Source organism: Palaemon carinicauda, chromosome 9, assembly GCF_036898095.1.
Source record: "Palaemon carinicauda isolate YSFRI2023 chromosome 9, ASM3689809v2, whole genome shotgun sequence".
Taxonomy (NCBI): domain Eukaryota; kingdom Metazoa; phylum Arthropoda; class Malacostraca; order Decapoda; family Palaemonidae; genus Palaemon; species Palaemon carinicauda.
Window position 1 is genome coordinate 42236177 of NC_090733.1, and position 21118 is coordinate 42257294.

Consider the following 21118-nt stretch of genomic DNA (forward strand, 5'->3'; position numbering starts at 1 on the left):
ATATATATATATATATATATATATATATATATATATATATATATATATATATATATATATATATATATATATATATATATATATATATATATTGCCTTGGTCTAAGGTCTCCTTACCAACCCCTTACAACGTGTATCAGTTTAGGCCAAGATATTCAAATTATATTTTATAGATTCATTCTCCACTTCCTGTAACTTCCCAATTTGATTCATGGTTCTAACTTTCCAATTATCAATTTTCAAATTTTCTCCAGTAATTATAAACCCGGAAATTCTTTGCACCCCAATACTCCAGGGGCTGGTGGGTATTCTTTTATTTTCGCTTTCCATAGACTGACTAAATCCGTAATGGATCCATTGGCTAAATTCATCCAAGGATAGCCCTTTTCTTGTGCTGTACAGTGCGTATCTAACTAAGGCAATTGAGCCCTGCCGTTCCATACTAATTCCAGTACGATCATATGCCAGGCATCAGGAGTGAAAGCTGAAAAGACATCTTGTCTATTGCCTTAGACCCTATCCATCACCCTGCTGCCAGTGACTTCATCGAGATTTAGGGGGGCATTTCCTCCACACCCAAAGTTCTTGTTACTCCACCAAGTTGCTCATCCGCTTATATAACCGTTGGCAAACATGGATTACTAAAATATACCACCTAGCACGATATATATATATATATATATATATATATATATATATATATATATATATATATATATATATATATATATATATATATATGTATACATATATATATACAGTATATATATATATATATATATATATATATATATATATATATATATATATATATATATGTGTGTGTATATATATATATATATATATATATATATATATATATATATATATATATATATATATATATATATATACATACACACATCATCCTCATCATTACCATTACTAGTTAACTGCGGAACGATGCCATTTTACATGTTCTTCTATTTGCATCCGACTATGGTTTTTCTATGCCCATCTACACCAACAAACTTCCATAACTCGTCATTCATTTGTCTTCTCTTCCCTTCAATGCTTCTTTGGCAACACTTAGGCACCCATGCTCCTATTTCTAATGGTCCTCTATTATCTGCCATTTTCATTATTTGTCCTGCTCATGGTTATTTCTTTTTCTTACATTTTGTTAAAATCGTGCCATACTGTTCTTTGCATCATTATTCTATCCCTAACAGTTTGAGTTATAACTAACTTATATTCTAAAGTTTCATTATTATTATTATTATTATTATTATTATTATTATTATTATTATTATTATTATTATTATTATTATTATTTAAGCTACAACCCTATTTGGAAAAGCAGGATGCCATAAGCCCAACGGCTCCAACAGGGAAAATAGCCCAGTGAGGAGAGAAAAAGAAGGAAATAAACTAAAATAGATGTTCAGGAATAACATTAAAATAAATACTGTATACATAAAATATAAACTCTTCAAAATAACAAGAGGAAGAGAAATTGTATAGAATAGCATGGCCTAGTGTACCCTCAAGCAAGAGAACTCTACCTCAAGACAGTGGCATATCAAGGGAGAGTCTATGGCACTACCGAAGACTAGAGAACAATGGTTTGATTTTTGATTGTCCTTCTAGAAGAGCTGCTTACCATACCATAAGAGTTTATTTTACTTTCACCAAGAGGAAAGTAGCCACTGAACTATTACATTGCAGTAATTAACCCTTTGAGAGGATAGAAGTTTCTGATGCACGAAATAACACTGGTACGACCATCTGACTAAATAATTCTTTTTCAGAGAAAGTGACATTTCACTTTTCATAATCTCATTTTGTTTGGTGAAAGCTCTCCAAACTATAATTATTCTTCTTTTAATTTCTCTCTCCTGTCCTTGGGAAACAGTTACTGTCTGTCCGTAGTACGTATATTCATTAACAATCTCTATAGGTTCGTCCATATCTTATTTGATATCTGCTTTTTCATTGAACATTATCGTAGTTTTATTCATATTCCTTTTCAGTCCTATATTTCTACTTTCTCTATTAAGGTCTCTTACAGTTCATCCTATGACTCACTAACCAGAACCACGTTGTTAAGATTAGTATCAACATTTATATTAGGAACTTCTTTTGGGCATATTGTGAATGATTTAGCAAGTATTGGATCTCCCTGTGTAGTTCCTTTCTCAATGGGAATTTTATCACTTTCGTTTATGTAGTTTTAGGATTACTGTGCTTCCTACACAGATATTTTCAAATATTCTAACAGGCGATTCATTTATTCCTTGTTTTTAAATGGCTTTCATTAATGCTAAATTTTTGACAGAATCAACAGCTTTTTCATAGTCTATAAAGGCCTTACATAGTAATTTGCCATACTCCGTATTTTTTTCCATTACCTGGTTAATATGGATATAGTCAGTTGTTGAATATAATCTTCTAAAGCCTACCTGCTTTCTTGGTTAATTAAGTTTAGCTGCCTTTCTATTTGGCCTAATATGATCTGCATAGATATTTTATGTATTCCTGAGAGTAAATTTTTTGGGGTATACTTTTCCAGGTCTCTTTTTTAGTTTCTTTTTGTGAATTAGTATAATGATAAAGTTTTTCCAATCTGTAGGTGTACAGCATTCTTGCAGACACCTAGTGTAAAAGTTTTACGACTATTAAAATATCCTCCATTAATTATTAAATCAATTGTTAGGTTGTCTTCTGTGACTTTGCCTCTCTTGTTTCTTACTTCTCATAATATTACTTCTGGTAGTGACTCAGGTGTTTCATTATTTCTATTGTCTAAGTTATATCTGATATAATCTTTGTGTACTATTGTATAAAAATCCTCTGCAATTTTCATCAACCCATCTCTATTGTTGATAATATTTATATTTTCATACTTGAAAAAATAATGTGTGAAATCACTGATGTTGCATATACCTTTTGTTGTAATATGAAATGGTTGGATTTATTACCACAATTAGAGTCGCTATAATAGGTTAAGGCCGCATTTAAGGTTGCAACTAAAAAAGGTTGGGAAACACTAATCTGGTTTGTGGTGAAAACTTTCACTTTTCGGAAAGAAATACCACATTCAATTACGTTGTTTCGATCATGTTTCCTCTTACAACAAATATGATTTGGTCATCTTTTGTTCACACAAACTCTGTCGTCTGAAGGAAATTGCCGGTATGATCTAATATTTTGTAATTGACGCAAATTTTCTCTCTCTCTCTCTCTCTCTCTCTCTCTCTCTCTCTCTCTCTCTCTCTCTCTCTCTCTCTCTCTCTCTCTCTCTCTCTCTCTCTCTGCTGTTTTTCACTTTTAAACTTAAGACCCGAACATTTCTTAGTTCACTTATTTTTCCAGCACAATGTGATGCTTGGGATACCAGTTAAAAAGTTCCAGAAACCTTTTCTTCAAGAAAAAATGTTAGGGAAGCCATGGCTCGAATGTAATTAAATTTTAGCCATGGACTTAAAGATGAAAATTATCCAAAGGTGCCGCTCGGTGATTTTATACGCGTTATTGGTGGTAACAAACACTTAAGATAATTTTAGATTTCTGATAACTTTAATGTAGAATAATAGTTGAAGAGCCTGAAAGTTTGTGCTTATTTGGTACTATAAGCAAAATCTTACAAGTGATGTTGCTTCTGGGCAAAGACCTCAGTGTAGTTGAGTCCATGCAAACTAGCACTTCAATGAGACAGCATAAGCTTGTGAAACACCCATACCAGGCATTTAAGGGCAGCGATTTCCTAATAAATGAATGTAACATAATAAATCCACAGTGATTGGTATACCACACTAATCCTCTTCATTATTTCTTTTGTGTCCCTTTGTTGTTTCTATACGCTTTATTTATTTATTTAAAGATGACACCAATGTTTTCTGGATGGTTGATGAGTGGGTATAGTGAGTCTATGTATTCCGAGCTGTATATATTTCCTGGTAGATTTCACGTTAATAATGCTTCAAATTTTCAGTTACTTCATTTTCTAATTTCCATAGTTTGTTATATACACTTCATTTAATCAGAACTACATTGCAGTGATAAATGATACTCCTAATTCATAGTCCAAGCCCTTGGGCTATACCTGAAATTTCATAATCCACTAACCATTGATTATACTGAATTAGACTGAAATTTTAAGAAATAAGGATGAATAATGTACAAGGATATGGTGTTGCTTATTTAAGATTAAGCCAGCCTTTTGTGTCGTCGTTCAATAGTTTACAATTATTTATTATTGAGGGTCTTGCACTTGAGCAGACCATAAATGAAGACCTTTAAATAAATATAAAGAAAATCAAATTTCTGCAAGAACGAAGCTTAAGTGGAAACAAAAGATTACATTCCCAAAGTAACTTTAATTATTTGTCAGTATCATCATCTAAGTGTATGTCTTTTATATCCTGGTCATCGCTGTCTTGGATGCCACTGATAGATTCGACAGGCTCCTGAATGTTGTCTGATGGCTAATGCTCATCCTCAAAATATAGTTATTGTTTCACAGAAGACAAGCAAACGTTTTGAGTAACCCTGGAGTGACCATTCTCGCATGGTAGCTGATAGCTACTAACAGAAAGGAGAGGTGAATGTAACTTACTATATTTAACACGGTAAAGCGCTTATATACAAACAGTTTAGTGTATTAATGGCACAACAATTAAAAAAAAGAGAACCATGTGATGGCAAGGTATTTCTATTATCAGCGCAGGAGACCACGAGAGATAAAAAAAAAATAGATAACATTGCAGTATATGAGCATGTATGAAACAATTACGTTACAGTGGTGGTGAAACTTGGCCAAACCCCAGACATGAATTGACAAACACACACACACACGCATATATATATAGATATATATATATATATATATATATATATATATATATATATATATATATATACACACACATATATATATATATATATATATATATATATATTTATATATATATATATATATGTATATATATATATATATATATATATATATATATATATATATATATATATATATATGTATATATATATATATCTATATATATATATATATAATATATATACTATATATATATAGTATATATATATACATACATATATATGTATATATATATATATAATATATATATATATATATATATATATATATATATATATATATATATATATATATATATATGTGTGTGTGTGTGTGTGTGTGTGTGTGTGTGTGTGTGTGTATACAGAAATCGATTGCTAAAAACAGAAGTCCAGTAGCATTTGAGGTTTATAGCCCAGTTCCAGTGTTCTTCATAATGAATTCTTGAGATGTATGCCAGTTTTGATTTGTTTTGTTTAAATGAGGTTTAAGAAGATTATGACTAGAATGAGGTTAATATCCAGGAAGCCTGAGACTACTTGTAAGTCAGGATGAAGGGAACGTTACCTTGCGTTACAGTGTGAAGGAAAATTAATAAGTAATTATACCATTCACGGCTTTGGTGGTTAATTGTTGATTTTAGTGTTAAGTCTTATCATAATTTCCGTTGGGGCTTTCCAAAAAATAGTCAAGTAACAAATGAAAATGTATATTCATTGGAAATACAAATCTAAATATTCTCTCAGTTTTGCACCAAAGAAAATTATTAAAGAAGAAAGATATGTAAATCATATATTTTGAAAATAGTAATGCTATAAACGGCTGCATAACTAGATTGAAAACTAACCGATAACAATAGAAAATATTATTTGGTATTCATAATCACTGTCTGAGCTTAGGTGATAAAAAATCGAAGTCATTCATTGAAAAAAAAAAAATAGAAATATTCCCGCTCCCAAAAATTCTAGTCTTAGTGGGGAAATGAGCGGAAAGAATTTAATGTTTATATATATGACGACCAGGATTATTCTCCTTTAATAAATGTATCTTCTTCATTATGAGTAGGAGTTTCACCATTATCAATGAATGATATAGATAGCCTATGGCCAAATAAACTAAGGCATTGTCATCTGGTAAAAACAGTTAAGGTTTTGAGAGTGTATCATTACAATCTTTATAAAATACCAGTAATTCATATGTGGCAGCTTAGTGGTTTGTTTTCAACTAAGTCATTGTTGGAAATTTAGGAGGGAAACATAAACGTTCATCATCATAACTATTGAGGCAAGAATAAAAAAGAAAATATATATGGTGCTTCAGAAAATGGATGAGGGTTGAACCCCTTTTCGGGAGGAAATGTCCGTTGAATAGCAGAAGAGCCCCTTAATCTCGAGACTAACGGCAGTCTCATATATCACATCAGCCATGTGATCAAGGGCTGTGTGTGGTTGGGGTAAGTGGCGCTACTTGGCCAGCTGTCTTTGTACCCGTGATGAGGAGCAATTACTGGATGATTCTGGTTACTGTGAAAAAAAAAAATATAAATGCACAAAAAATTTATGTATAGCCTCAGTTATTGTATTTTATTTCAAGTGAAGGCTATAAAAGACTATCACGGTGTGAAGCAAACGAGGAACGCTTGCAAAATTATGTACTAGCGATACAAGAGTAAAAATAATGATGCTGATGAATGGAAAAGCTGCATAATTTTATGCGGTCATGATACATTTTATTGCAATAGTGGTATGATAAGATTGTTAACCAGGTAGGTAAAGTACTCCTAGGTTTGGGAACGGTTCCAAATGATTGATAAAAGAGAAGGATTATTTCATTTCCACAATTTTAAAGATCATAAAGGCAACTGCAAAAATTGTAGATATATAATAATGAATAGTATTTAGGGGAAGGATTTTGATTAAGACTTTAAGAGAGAAGGCAGAATGGCTGACTGACAAAACATGAGAACGGGTTTTAGCAAGGAAGAGAGTATTAGGAATTGTTGTTTGTCATGAGACAGTATGTGTAATATGCTTATTTAAAAGAGAAACCTTTTTAAGGTAGGTATAAACCCCGTGAAAAATGTATGGCAGTGAGGGGAATCTGTTCACAGTAATAAAAAAGATTTCTAAAAAAATCTAAGCATATGTTACAATATGCAGTGGGAAAAGTGAGTGGTGTGATCTTACAGTGAATCTCCGAGGAGGATTGATCAGTCTCCATTCTTATATTGTGTCTTTTCGGTTTGAGTGGTTGAAATACTGAATAAAGGTCATTCTCTGTAGGTGTAAAATTAGAATAAGATAATCGTGTTAGATTAAATTAATTTGTAGAGAAAGTGTTAATTGAACAAGTTATGCGAAACTATTGAAACAATATGTAACATGATGAATTGCAAAGCAAGAATACGTATTAGTAATGCTTTTGCATGCATACGTTTACCGATTAAAAGGCGAAATAAATTTTCATATAGATGATTAAAGAATATAATCGATTCTTGAGCATAGCTATTTAGATGAAATGAAAATTATGTCACTGATAGCAGAGGGCTGCAAAACGTATAAAGAATGTAAGAGAGAATAAGTACAAGATGACATAAGGGAAGAATGTTCCATCAATGGGAAAAGGAAATTCCATCCAATACGATTTTAGCACAGTTTAAATGGAGAAGGAGGATACTGATAACTAGAAAAGAAAACAAAGATAGGGGCATATGAAATAGATAATATAAGTGGATTCCGTCATATTGTGAAATCGGACGATGATATTTGGATGAAAAAGTATATTGTAATTCTGGGTTACTGTGAAGACGGGGAAGAGTCAAAAGTTTTGTATAAATGAGGTTTAACAAGATTGCGACTTGAATGAGGTTAATATCCAGGAAGCCTGAGAAAACTTGTAAGTCAGGATGAAGGGAACGTTATCTTCCGTTACAGTATAAAGGAAAATTAATAAGTAATTTCACCATTCACCAGATAACGTTTAAAAGAGGTAGGGTATGATTATTGTCTTTGGTGGAGTCATTCTTTGCTTTGATGATAAGTGGAATTATAAGGCATTTTATTTTTCATAAGAAAATAGATATAGACTGTTATTACTAGCTCGTGTTTTGAGCTAGGACCCAAACTTGATTTTAGCAAATAATTTTCCCAATCAAAATAATTAGAACACGGATACATTTAAAAGAAAAGGTCAAATTACTATTGGCGAAAATAACGCTTTCAAACTGATATGAGCACAATGCTTTGACACACTATCATTCATCCGGGGTTGCTCTGTCTAAGGGAAAATGTATAATGTTTCTCCGATAAAAGATTTGAGAGGACTGTAAACCTAAAATTACTGCAGGTTACCAATATGATTTTTGATAAAAAAAGATAAAATAAATATGCTAATTAAGAAAGAAAAAAATTTCGATTAATGAAAAGGCATCCTCTCCGCTATGAAATATAAGTAAAAATATATAAAAATGGGCACATGATTTGGAGCGAGTCCTTTCATTATATTAAATAACTTTCCAATGGGCCTCAATATGTTATTAAGATCGGGCATTCACTCAGCTTTATAAAAAATGTTGTTGGGTGATAGAGTATCAGCCATTACAAAAATGGATATTAACACACACACGCACACACACGTATATAAATACATATATATATATATATATATATATATATATATATATATATATATATATATATATATATATATATATATATATATATATATATATATATATATATATATATATTTGTTTATGTGTGATTGTTTGTGTGTGTTTGTGTATGTGTGTGTATTTGTGTTTCCTTAGGGTACGAGACCAGAATTAGATGAAGGATAAACATAGGAAGGAGAGCTTTTGGGAAACATAAGATAATGAAAAAGGAGAAGTCACTTTTTCTTTAAAGAAATATATTTAATCAGATGGTCCCACCTCTAAGAATATATGCATCAGAAACTTGGAGCCTTACTAATGGCTTAGACCATAAGGGGGTTACAATTCAGATAGCTATGGAAAGATGATTTATGGGAACAGTACAACACTAAGAGACAGAACCAGAGTAACATGGACACGAGAGGAAGCTAAAGTAGAGGATATTTCAATAACGTGTTACAAAAAGAAAAGGATATGGGCAGGCCATTGTACCAACTGTGTGTCACACGATCGTACATAGTTAATTTTGTGTATATATTATGCTTGTATCTTCGCTCTCCCCTCGCACTAAAAAGAACCTGAAAAAACATGTCTGTTTTTCTCATCGGTAACGGTGTCGATTTTTGAACAGGAAAATTCCTGTTGACTTGAGCTTTTGTATATAAAGGAGAGTGTTCTATAATAAACTCACTCAGTTGCTTTCAACCTGCCTTTGAGTCACAACCTTCTCTCGGCCCGTCACATTGGTGACCCTGGAGCGACTTGCTCCTCCCGCCTTCCCGCCCTTCCCCCACACGCCTCTCACCGTTACTATGACGCCCTCAAAACATATCTTCTGCAGCATTACTCGCCATTGCCAGGCTTTCTCAGCTATCTCAACAACCGTTGGGGGACCAAAGGGCTTCGCTTTCCCTCAGGGAAATGACCAGTATCACTCGCCTGCAACCTGCCGCGGACGGTTCTCCTTGTGATGTGAACCTACTTCATGCCCTTTGGGTAAGCCGTTTACCCAAACCTGTACGTGCTGCCATACCCGATGTCGATAGTTTACCCATAAAGGACTTGATGACCAAAGCCGATGCCCTTATAGACAGCCACTTCGTGACCTTCAAAACCTCCATCAATTCCTGCACTCGTGAGGACACCTATTCAACTTCAACCGAAGCTGACGTGAATGCCGTAGGACACACACGCCTATGACTGCCGTAGGACACACACGCCTATGAATGCCGTAGGACACACATGCCTATGAATGCCGTAGGACACACATGCCTATTAATGCCCTAGGACACACACGCCTACCCCGTGACAAGCCGGAGCGGCAACAAAGCCGCCCATCATCCACAACTCTCTCGCACCTCAACTAACGACTTCTACAGCCACTCACTGCCGCTAATCGGCGCATTTTTTGCCACTACCACTCCAGATTCAGGGAGCCCTATTTAACATGTACAGTATATCATTTTTAAGGGGGGAGCCATGTACCAACCATATGTCACACAATCGTACATATTTCATTTTGTGTATATATTTTGCTTGTGTCTTCGCTCTCCCCTCGCACTAAAAACAACCTGAAAGAACATGTCTGTTTTTCTCATCGATAATGGTGTCGGTCTTTGAACAGGAAAATTCCTGTTGACTTGAGCTTTTGTATATAAAGGAGAGTGTTCTATAATAAACTCACTCAGTTGCTTTCAACCTGCCTTTGAGCCACAACCTTCTCTCGGCCCGTCACACCATATAATGTGAATGACAGAAATAGATGGATATTAGAATTAACGACGTGGATCCCTAAAGATAGCAAAAGAGGCAGGGGAAGGAAAATAATATGATGGATTGACGAAATAAGAAAGTTTGCTGCGGGTGTGACTGTCATAAAAAGAAGGATGCAAGTGGAAATATATATATATATATATATATATATATATATATATATATATATATATATATATATATATATATGAATAAGGCGGTGCAATCAATGAAATATTTTGGAACTATGATGTCTAATATGGGGTCTTTAGAAAAGGAGTTTATTGAAAGATTAAAAAAGAACAAATCATATAATGGCTAGATTAATAAAATGAGTAAATCAAACCGTCTAAAATTACGTTTAAAGATCTGGTTATATACCAGTTTAGTTAGATCGGTGTTTTAATTTGGACATGATTTATGATATGGCAATGAAACAAGATCTAGCAGATTTTTAAAATTTGAAAACAAAGACATCAGAAGAGTATTGAGATTTGAATGGCAGGACAGAATTAGAAATGAATTTGTAGGAGAAATCCCTTGAGTGCCATGAGGAAATATCGTGGAAAAGGGTAGATGGAGATGGTAAGCTCATGCTCCTCGCACTCCCCAAGTAAGTTAGTTCACCGAACGTTTAATTGGGTTCTGGATGAGCTGCAAGAGTTGGAATTCCAAGGCCTACATGGCTGAGGATTCTCAGCAATATATAAAATATGTACAAAGATCATATTAGGTCCAATAGAAAGATAGCTAGACTTTAATCAACCAAGAAAGCAGACAGACTCTAGAAGCAGGCATTCAGTAACTGACCATATTCATGTTATCAACCAGCTATGGGTAAAATCAACAGATTATGAAAAAACCACTATGTATAGCATGTATATTCTATGAGAAAGATTTAAATTCTATCAACACTTCAGCAGTAAATAAAGCCTTTCAAAGACAAGGAATAGAGGAATCTTACGTTATAACGATGTCTTTAAAGGAAGTACAGCAATTCTAAAACTACAGAGAATGAGAAATTTCTGCTCTTTATTATGTACCCAAGGACACAAGATTTCCATTGAAGGAATTCATCCGGTTTTGGTGTTGTTAATCTATCTATGTTAACGCTAGGCATTTCAGTTTCTGAATTCCTCACAGAATCACAAGGCTTATCTTATATTTTATTTACTATCTGATTCTTCAAGTTTCTTGCTATTGTATAAATTGGTAAACTATTATGACTGACCGGATGGAGAATGGGGGAAATAATTGACTTAAGAATCGAAAAGGGGAAATTCATCATGGAAAAGTTTTATAAGTCAATTGTTAGTGAAAATATGAACGCTTTGAAATTTGTGTTTTCATTTATTTTTCATTTTTCATATGTTGGAGAACGCCAGGCTTTGTTCAAGTAATTTCCCTATACGCTGAAGAATTAAAGTAATTGGAATATCTTATATTTGTCAAAAGATAGTAGTTTATATTACAATAGAAATGTTTTTTTTTTTATTATACTTTTTATAATGCGAATCATTTCAAAGATATTCTCGTTCATCTAACTTTATTATAATATTTTATAATTCACGGAATGTAGAGAAGCCAAACGTTGATAAAGAAGGTAATGCTAAACATTTTATATTTTTTCTTAAATCCAGATAAAAACTTTTGATGCAGCAAAATGTGAAAATGTTTAATTATTCAAATCACACTCTTCTCTCCTAAGGGCAATTATTATTATTATTATTATTATTATTATTATTATTATTATTATTATTATTATTATTATTATTATTATTATTATTATTATTATGCTACAGTGCTATAGCCCAACTAGGAAGATCATTCAACAACCTGGTCAGAGCTGGAATAAGACTCCTAGAATACTGTGTAGATTCATGTACAGGATAGTACAGCTGGAAAGAACTGGAGGCAATGGATAGTCAGAATTATAAAAAAAAATAGTGTTATGCAATATGCAAAAAATAACTAACTAAACGACAATGCGAGAGATCAATATCCATATCACGAATAGAAAAAAAAATACAGATCACAAATTTTGTGCAACAAATTAAGATGCGATTTAGCAGCTTAAGACCAGACCGGAGAACATCACTCAAAACAAGATAGAATGAAGGAAAAAAATCAGGATACATTGATCACCGAAAATCTGAAGACTTTCTAAATACCCCAATTTCCTATTCAGTTATAGAAGAAAGAAAACGATTTTTTTCTGAAAAGTAAATTTTGCAATCAGGAATCACACCTAAAATATAAAGGATTCATAAAGTTAAAAATATATTATTATTGCTGAGATTTGGATGTTGAGGAACCACTGTCCTCAAACTACTTATAATCATACTTTGAGATTTGTTTCGATTGAACTTCATGCCCCATACTTTTTGCTATGCACTAATTTTAGCCATTAAGGGATTCAACAACCTTAGATCTACATTCAGTAGATGGAATTGAGGCGAAACGTTTCGCATCACGTATATATGCAACGAGCTTGTTTTCTAGGCCAAATCACATATCATGTGAATAAAGTGTGAACAGTATTGGATTCGTAACACTACCCTGAGCAACACCAGACGTCTTATTTCTAACTCACTAAGGTGCCCATCAACAACTTGTTTTGCTAGTTATTACTAAGATAAACTATGCAGGAAGTCATAGCACAGAGACTGTATTTATTGCCCAGGAATATTGATATTTTAGGATCATATTGCAATGATCAACATTTAGTGGCTTAGAAAATAAACCGCAAAATATCTACTCATTTTACCGCTAAAAAGGACTTTAACTTTTCATAGTACATATGTGCCTATATCATTTACTCTTAAAACTTTTTTTAGCTGTCGAAAATTTGAATTAGCATAATTACCCACATGAGTACATAGACAAGATATCGAACATTGTTGATACACGATATGATAAAGAAAAAAATCTTTAGAAATTCAGGTTTGATATAAAATGAAAACGCATTTTAAGACTAGAACATAAAAGTAAGTGTTCGGTGCACATTCGATTTCATCAAATAGTAATAATAATAAAAAAAAAAATCAGCTTCACAAACTGCCCGATGAATTGCGGCACAACAATTCATATAGATTATTACGGGAGAGAAAAAAAAAAGACCTTTAAAGGTCCACCTTTACTTTTAACGTGGAGATTTCACTTCCTTTTTTTATGGAAACTTACATAGAGCTAAGCTATTGCCATGCAAGATCTATTCGACCATTCCACATTGAGTTTTCATGTAAATGGTATAATCTCAGATTTATGTAATTACCCCCACCCCCACCAAAAAAAAAAAAAAAAAAAAAAAAAAAAAAAAAAATAAAAAAAAAAAAAAAAAAAAAAAAAACAACCTGTATCCAATTCTTCGTACTCGCGAGATTCCTGCCCAATACCTTCTAGCTTATTGCTTTTGCTTTTACTTTTTTCTTTTTCAACATAGTCTTATTTACTTTCTTTTGTCTTTTTTTTCGCTCTAGGTACTAATTTTTTTATTGAAGCCGATAAAAATAATACTTTGAATTCTATTTTATTGTAAATATTAGACTTTATATATCATTGAACACTTTCTTTACTAAAGTATTACCATGTCTTCTACTTTTGACTTCTTGTCTTTTCATGTTATTTGGCTGTGTCATTTAAGAATTCTAGGTTTTTCATTGCATAGTCTATTCAGTAATATTCTTTTCTTTTTTTTTCTTTTTTTTAATATTTCCGCATAAACTTGTTATTTTCATATTTTTGGTCATTTATAGTATAATTTCTTATTTGTGGAAATATTTTAAGTCATTAACACCTACGAGTTTTATGATAATTATCCTGATAGAATAAGTAGCTGAAATCAATTACTTCCCCTACTTGAATCTGCCCTTCTCTGGTAATTGAGGCTCCAGAATAAAACAGAAAAAAAAACATCCTCCTTATCAATAATACACACGTTATCAAAAATAGCAAAAGTACATGGAATAATAATTTGTTTGCTTCTCATAGTAACTAACAGCTACCTCGCACCATCGGTGAATGGGCAGGGTGGCATCGTCAAACAGTAGGGCACACAGTGAGGTGGAAGGCATGAGGGAGCTGTTTACTCCGGGGTCACCAATTGGGCGAGGTATCTGATAGATACTAACAGAGAGGCAAGGTGAATGCAAGTAAGGTTTAAATAACATGACAACGAGGGTATATACAGACACTTGAGAGCAATAACCCCGCATAAACAGCGTTGAACAGGTTTCTATTATCTGTGAGGGGGTGAGAGAGATAAGAAAATAGTAACGTTACAGTGAACGAGCGTTTATGAAACACGTGTAGTACAGTATTCTCTCTCTCTCTCTCTCTCTCTCTCTCTCTCTCTCTCTCTCTCTCTCTCTCTCTCTCTCTCTCTCTCATATATATATATATATATATATATATATATATATATATATATATATATATATATATATATATATATATATATATATATATATATATATAATTTTGCAAGTTCACGGCAAAGTGAGTATTCTTTAAAGTATGAATAACTTTAATTAAACTGGGTTATCCATGAAACATTCGCTGCAGCAAAACTTTGGGTTTACCTCAAGATGACGCTTCCGTCAGGATGACAATATTTGTAATCGCAGCTATTCAAATGAAAGAGTCGTCTTCTCATGTTCCTAATATCGCTATATGGGTAGACTTTATATGTTTGTGCCGTAAGTCGATGTGACTCAACACCTATAAAATTACCTCTAACTATCAAGCAGACATCTCCCTTGACCTGGTCTTCAAGATGGGATGTGGAAAACGAATGCAGCCCTAAATATTTTAATTAAGAATCTGGCTACGAACATGGTTAGTGCGAAGAAGTCTAAGTACCATCGACTGATAACGATTGCATCATGAAGTCCCCCATATTCTGGGTACAGTCGGAGAGTTTAGCAATGAGTGCGAGAAATCCAACGGGATTTTTAGTGAAGGCTCAATAGAAACCACGAAAACAAGAAGAAAAGAAGCGAAGTAAATGCGGAACAAAAGAAGAAATAAGATAAAGGGTCCAAAGCGGAGAATAGTCTACACACATCACTCTCACGACCATTCAAGAAAAAGGGAGAAGCAAGCAAGATCCCACAAAAGAAGGTTATCAGCGCGGATGACAGCTTAGATTTTATCGTTCAAGGGAGCGTATATTAAATTTGTTAACATTAATTTATATGTGATATGCTATGATTTTCATGTATTATTTCGAAATGTGTTTCCCAATAAAAATTTAAGAAAAAGTTACGCTTTCATTATCACATTATCATTACTACTATTACTAGCTAAGCTACGTCCTTAGTTGGAAAAGCAGGATGCTATAAGCTCAAGGGCCCAAGCAGGATAAATACCCAAGTGAAAAATAGAAATAGGTAAATAAATAAACAACTAGAAAAGTAATGAACAATTAAAATAAAAATATCCCAAGAACAGTAAGAACATTAAATCATATTTTTCAAATATAAACTATAAAATGATATTAAGTCAGCCTGTTTAACATAAAAACATTTACTGCAGGTTTGAACTTTAGAAGTTTTACAGATTCAATTACCAAATTAGGATGATCATTCCATAACCTGGTTACAGTAGGAATAAAACTTCTAAAATATTGTGTAGTATTAAGCTTCATGATGGAAAGGACATTTCTCCTAGAATTAACTGCACACCTAATATTACGAAGTGAATGGTACTGTCCGGGAAGATCTAAATGCAAGTGATTTCCAGAATTATGAAAAATCTTATGTAAGATGCATAACGAACTAATTGGACAACGTTACCATACTTCAGTATAATACCATAGGTAAGGTAAAACTTTCACTTATATTCTCCATATGCATAATAACAAAACTGAAACCTTCTCAGCAAAAATTTCAAATTTAGAATAACTAGTATATCCTTATTTTCATCCAAGTTGAAATAGATGAGTATTTTCATTTTGACGCAAATAGTTTATCAGTTTTGAAAAGACTAGTTTACAGAAAGATGCTAATAGTAGTGTACTTACGCAATTACTATAGGTGTGCTCCTACTGCTCTGCTCCCAGTAATAATATTGGAATAAATGTATATTTACCAAGTAGAGCAAAAGTGATCAGTACTAGCGTTTCGGAAGTGGCATTGAGAGGTTTAATTGAATACCGCTAATAGAGAACTTGCTTTGAAGAATAGGGAAAAAAGCAAATTTTTATGGATGCACATCGAGTGATTATTTGGAGGGGTTCAGCATACCCATGATAAGATCTAAGTCTATTATACTTATTACAAATACCCTTACGTCTCACCAGTATCATAAAGTTGGCAATTGCTGTAGCGATGTAAACACAACAAAACTTTTATAAAGTGTAGTGTGATGGTTATAAATGTTCTAGTTAAAACCAAATATTACATTTTTTCATCACATATTTTGGTGACAATTCATAAAAATAAGAAAACACCTCTTCATATATTACATACATGTGTATGTGTGTATTCATATATGTATATGTGTATATAATTCTATGTTTCTCATTTCTCAGATTTTTATGCATTATGAGGAAGAAACGAAAGTGGAATGACTGCTATGTCAAATATGGCTTCACTTGTTCTGCAATGAAGGATGTAGCACAACGTTCACAGCTCTAAGAACATTTCAAGAACAAATATGATGGCAAGGATGCAGAAAATAGTTATTATGACACTAAGGGCAAAAGAGCTAGGTTTTATCAGGCTGACACATTGCTGATATACAAATTTTTGCCAAGTTTCATACCATATTGCTAAGTTGAAGAAACCCCCATACAATTGGTGAGGAATTGATCAAGCCATGTGCCTTTGAAATTGTAAAGATTGTTCTCTGCAATGAAGTTGTGAAGAAACTGCAACAAGTGTCTTTGTCAAATGATGTGATCAATAACCGAATCATAGACATGTGTGATGACATCCTGAAACAAGTTATAGCTGGCATTTAGGCTAGTCCAGTTTAAATTAGCCTACAAGTGGATGAATCTGTAGATATATCCAACTGTAATCAGTGAAAGAGGAAGAGATGCTAATCATAGGAACATATATGAATGGCAGAGTTGGGAAGAGAAGGGATGGATATGAAGAGGTATGTATGAACACCTGGTTTCAAAAGTTGGATAAGTATCTGATAACCTATGAAACTGGAGGAGTGGAAAGTTAAATAGATTACTCATTGTTTAGTGAGGCGGACAAGAAAAAATGTGATGAACTGTAAACTGATTTTGAGGAAAGCTTGTGATAAGCAACATAGACTGGTAGTGATGGATTTTAAAATGAGCTGTAGAAAACCCAAGAGGAGAAAAGGGAGATTTAGAATTAAGTTTCTTGACCTTAAAGGAGAAGAGTGTGGGCAATTTAGGAGGATTGTGGAAGAGAGAAACTGGAAAAGTGGAAATTGGAGATTGGGCAAGGTAACAGGGGGGAAAATACTTGGTTGGGTATGAAAGAAATATGTGTAGAGGTAACAGAGGAATTAGTGGGAAGAACAGGGGATATGATGTGCCGAAAGGATTAGTGTTGGTGGAACAGAGAGGTGCAAGAATCAGTTAAAAGAAAATCAAACGCATTCAAGGACTGACAAGTAAGATGGGCAAAAGTAGCAAAGGAACAGTGGGGAGAAGAGGAAGAAGAATCTAGGAGAAAAAGTAGGTTTACCTATTGGAAAAACAGAAAAGCAGTTAAATTAAAGGCTAGGAAAAAAGGGAAGAGAAAATATATCTACAGGATTTGAAACTTGATGAAAAGGCAAAGACAGGTTTTGTGGCAACTGGTAGTCATCAGGAATAGATATGGGAATATATTGTATAGGGATGATGGCTTTAAGAGGAGATGGAAAGCATATTATGAGCAACTATTAAATACTAAAAATGAGAAAGATGAGATCGGAGAAGCACAGAGGGTGGAGGGGCCAGTGATGGTGATAAAGAGTACAGAAGTGAAGTGGGCATTGAGTAAAAGGAAGAATGGTAAAGCACCAGGTCCATCAGAATTTCAAATTGAAATGGTCAAGATACTAGTGGCAGAGGGAAAGAATGGATGCTGAATTTATCTAGAGCAATATAGGAAGAGGAAATAATACGTAAAGACTGAGAGGAGACTCTAATAGTATCATTATTGAAGCAGAAAGGTTGCATCATGGAATGCAATAACTAGAGGGAAATTGAATTAACAGATCACGGTTCGAAAGTGATAGAGACAATACTAGATGAGAGATTGAGTGAGTTATAAAGATTGGAAAACAGCATCATGGATTCATGGGGAGAGGGACTGTGGATGCTATCTTTATAATAAGGCAGCTACAGGAGAAGAGACTAGAAGGAAACCAGAAGCTCTTCTGTTCTTTTGTAGATTTAGAGAAAGATTATAACAGAATACCAAGATAAGTGATGTTTTGGTGCTTGAAGAAGAGGAATCCTGGAGAAGTTGGTTAGAATGGTAGAGATGATTTACAAAAGAGCAAGGACAAAGAAATAACAGATTTTGGAGAAAGAGAAACCTTTGATGTTAATGTTAGATTACACCTGGGGTCAGCATTAAGCCCGTTTTTATTTTTGTTGGTACAGAGAGTGTTAAGTGAAGGGATCATAAATGAAGAGTTGTGGGAGTTTAGATATGCAGAAGATTTTGTGATTACCGTTGAAAATGAGGAAGAATTACAGAGAAGGGTGGTAGAGTGGCAAGAGGCTTTGGAAAGAATGATTTGAGGGTAAATGTGGATAAGACTGAAGCTATAGGTAGCAGTTAGGAAGGTAGGGACAGGATAGCCATACATTAAAATAGAGAAGTAATAAGACAGGTAAAACAATTTAGATACTTGGGATCTGCTATAAATCAGGAGGGAGGATGTGAGGCTGCAGTTAAGAATAGGATAAAAGCAGCATGGGGAAAGTGAAGATAGGTAGCAGGAGTGGTATGTGATAGGAAAATGCCAAGCAAGGTAAAAGTCAAGATCTATAGCACAGTAATAAGACCAGTGTTAATTTATGGGTCAGAAACTTGGGCTTTAAGACGAAAAGAGGAAACAAAGCTCAAGAAAACAGAGATGAGAGTGCTAAGGTGGATTATAGAAATATCACTGTTTGAAAGACTGGGAAATGAAACAAGAAGAATGGCAGGTGTAGTGGAGATTACTGAGATTATAAGAGTGTCATGACTGAGATGGTGTTGTCACGTGTTAAGGATGGATGGTAGGGAGGTAGGGAGGTAGTAAGGGCAAACCGACCTCTTATTGTAGGGATAACGTTGGGGGAAAAGATGTTTTCTGCTATTGGAAATAGTTTGTTACGTGAAGGAAAAGTGGAAGACAGTTTACTTTTCTATCAGTCCCTGAAGACAACTACATACCTATAGATGTGTTTAATAAAATGCAAGAATTATTCATAAGACACGAATTTCACCTTGATAGAATTGGTTGAGTGTGTGCCGATGGTTCTGGGTTTGTTGCATTAATGACGAAAGAAATTCCTAACCTGTGAATCCCGCAATTTTTTCTTCATCGTCATGGTCTTTCATCAACTACATTGTCCCCAGATCTGAAGAAAACTCTGGATGTTTGTGTTAAGGTTGCGAACTCGATTCGTTGTGCTTTGAATTATCGATTCTTCTAGTCACTTTGTGAGGAAGTAGGCCAGGAAAACACTCTGTTATTGTACCAAACTGAAGTGTGGTGGTTGTTCGGAGGTCGTGTACTATCCTGTGTATATAAACTGAGAGGAGAAATTCACCAGTTCTCCCTGAACTGATACAAGAGCTGCTTATATATTTCAACGAACCGAGTTTTATTCAGACGATCGCGTATTTGGCTGATGTCTTTGTGACATTCAATAAACTTAATCAAGGAAAATTTTACCCTGCATCCAGACTTCGGTTGCAAAATTTGTTGGACAAATGCAGATGCTGGTACTTTATTTCAGTGTTACTTCTTGTGTGGAGATCTGTAAACCTGTGGCAACTGCATCTTGAACCCTTTCATGCAGAATTTAGATGTCAGCTAACAATAGTGGGCTTCTCGGTTGGAAGCATACTCTCTATTTGCAAAGAAAGATCACAAGTGCTAGTACCTTTAGCGACTACCTACCTGTGTGAGCAAGGGTTTTCGTGTTTACTTGCACATGAAAAAAAAAAAAAAAACAGAAATCGTCTAGATTCTGAGCATGACGGAAGTACAGGGCTGTACAAAGACCCCAATATTTAATGTCGTCATATGAAAAAATAGCAATAAAGTTACTAGTTGTGTGCAGTACATGTAAAGTAATGTGATTTAATTTTTCATTAATATGTACTCTGTAATTTTGTCATGAAGAAAGCGTAAGTTGTATGAATGAATATTAAATAAAAAATGTGGTTTTGTCATAAATTTCATCAATGTTGTGTTTTTAGCCCTTTTTGTATTTCCGCAATAGTGGGGTAGGGGCTGTTGGTAGGTGCGGGAAATGACTGCTAATATGAAAAGAGGTGGATGTACTGAAAAAGGTTAAGAACCACTGCAAAGTTTAAGCTCTTTTCATCGCCACCCAAGCGGATATGCCAGCGAGTGATGATCAGTGCTTCCATGTAATCTTTCCCCCAAGGGAAAGAAGCAAGCTTAAAACGAAACGTTACCAAATTTACTTTACTTTTGGCTTTACTCGTTTTCTGCTTTTTTTTTCTTTTTTTTTGTGTTAGAAGTAAGCTAAATAACAATAAAGAAAAAAAGAAAGAAAAATGGTCTGATTGCTTACTGAATCAGAAAATGCGGGTGAATGAGAATCATGAAGTTAATTTAACATGATAAGAATGAATTGGGTAAACCAATTAAATTACCAAAATAAATCTTGAAGGCCTTGCCGTCCTAACAGTATTT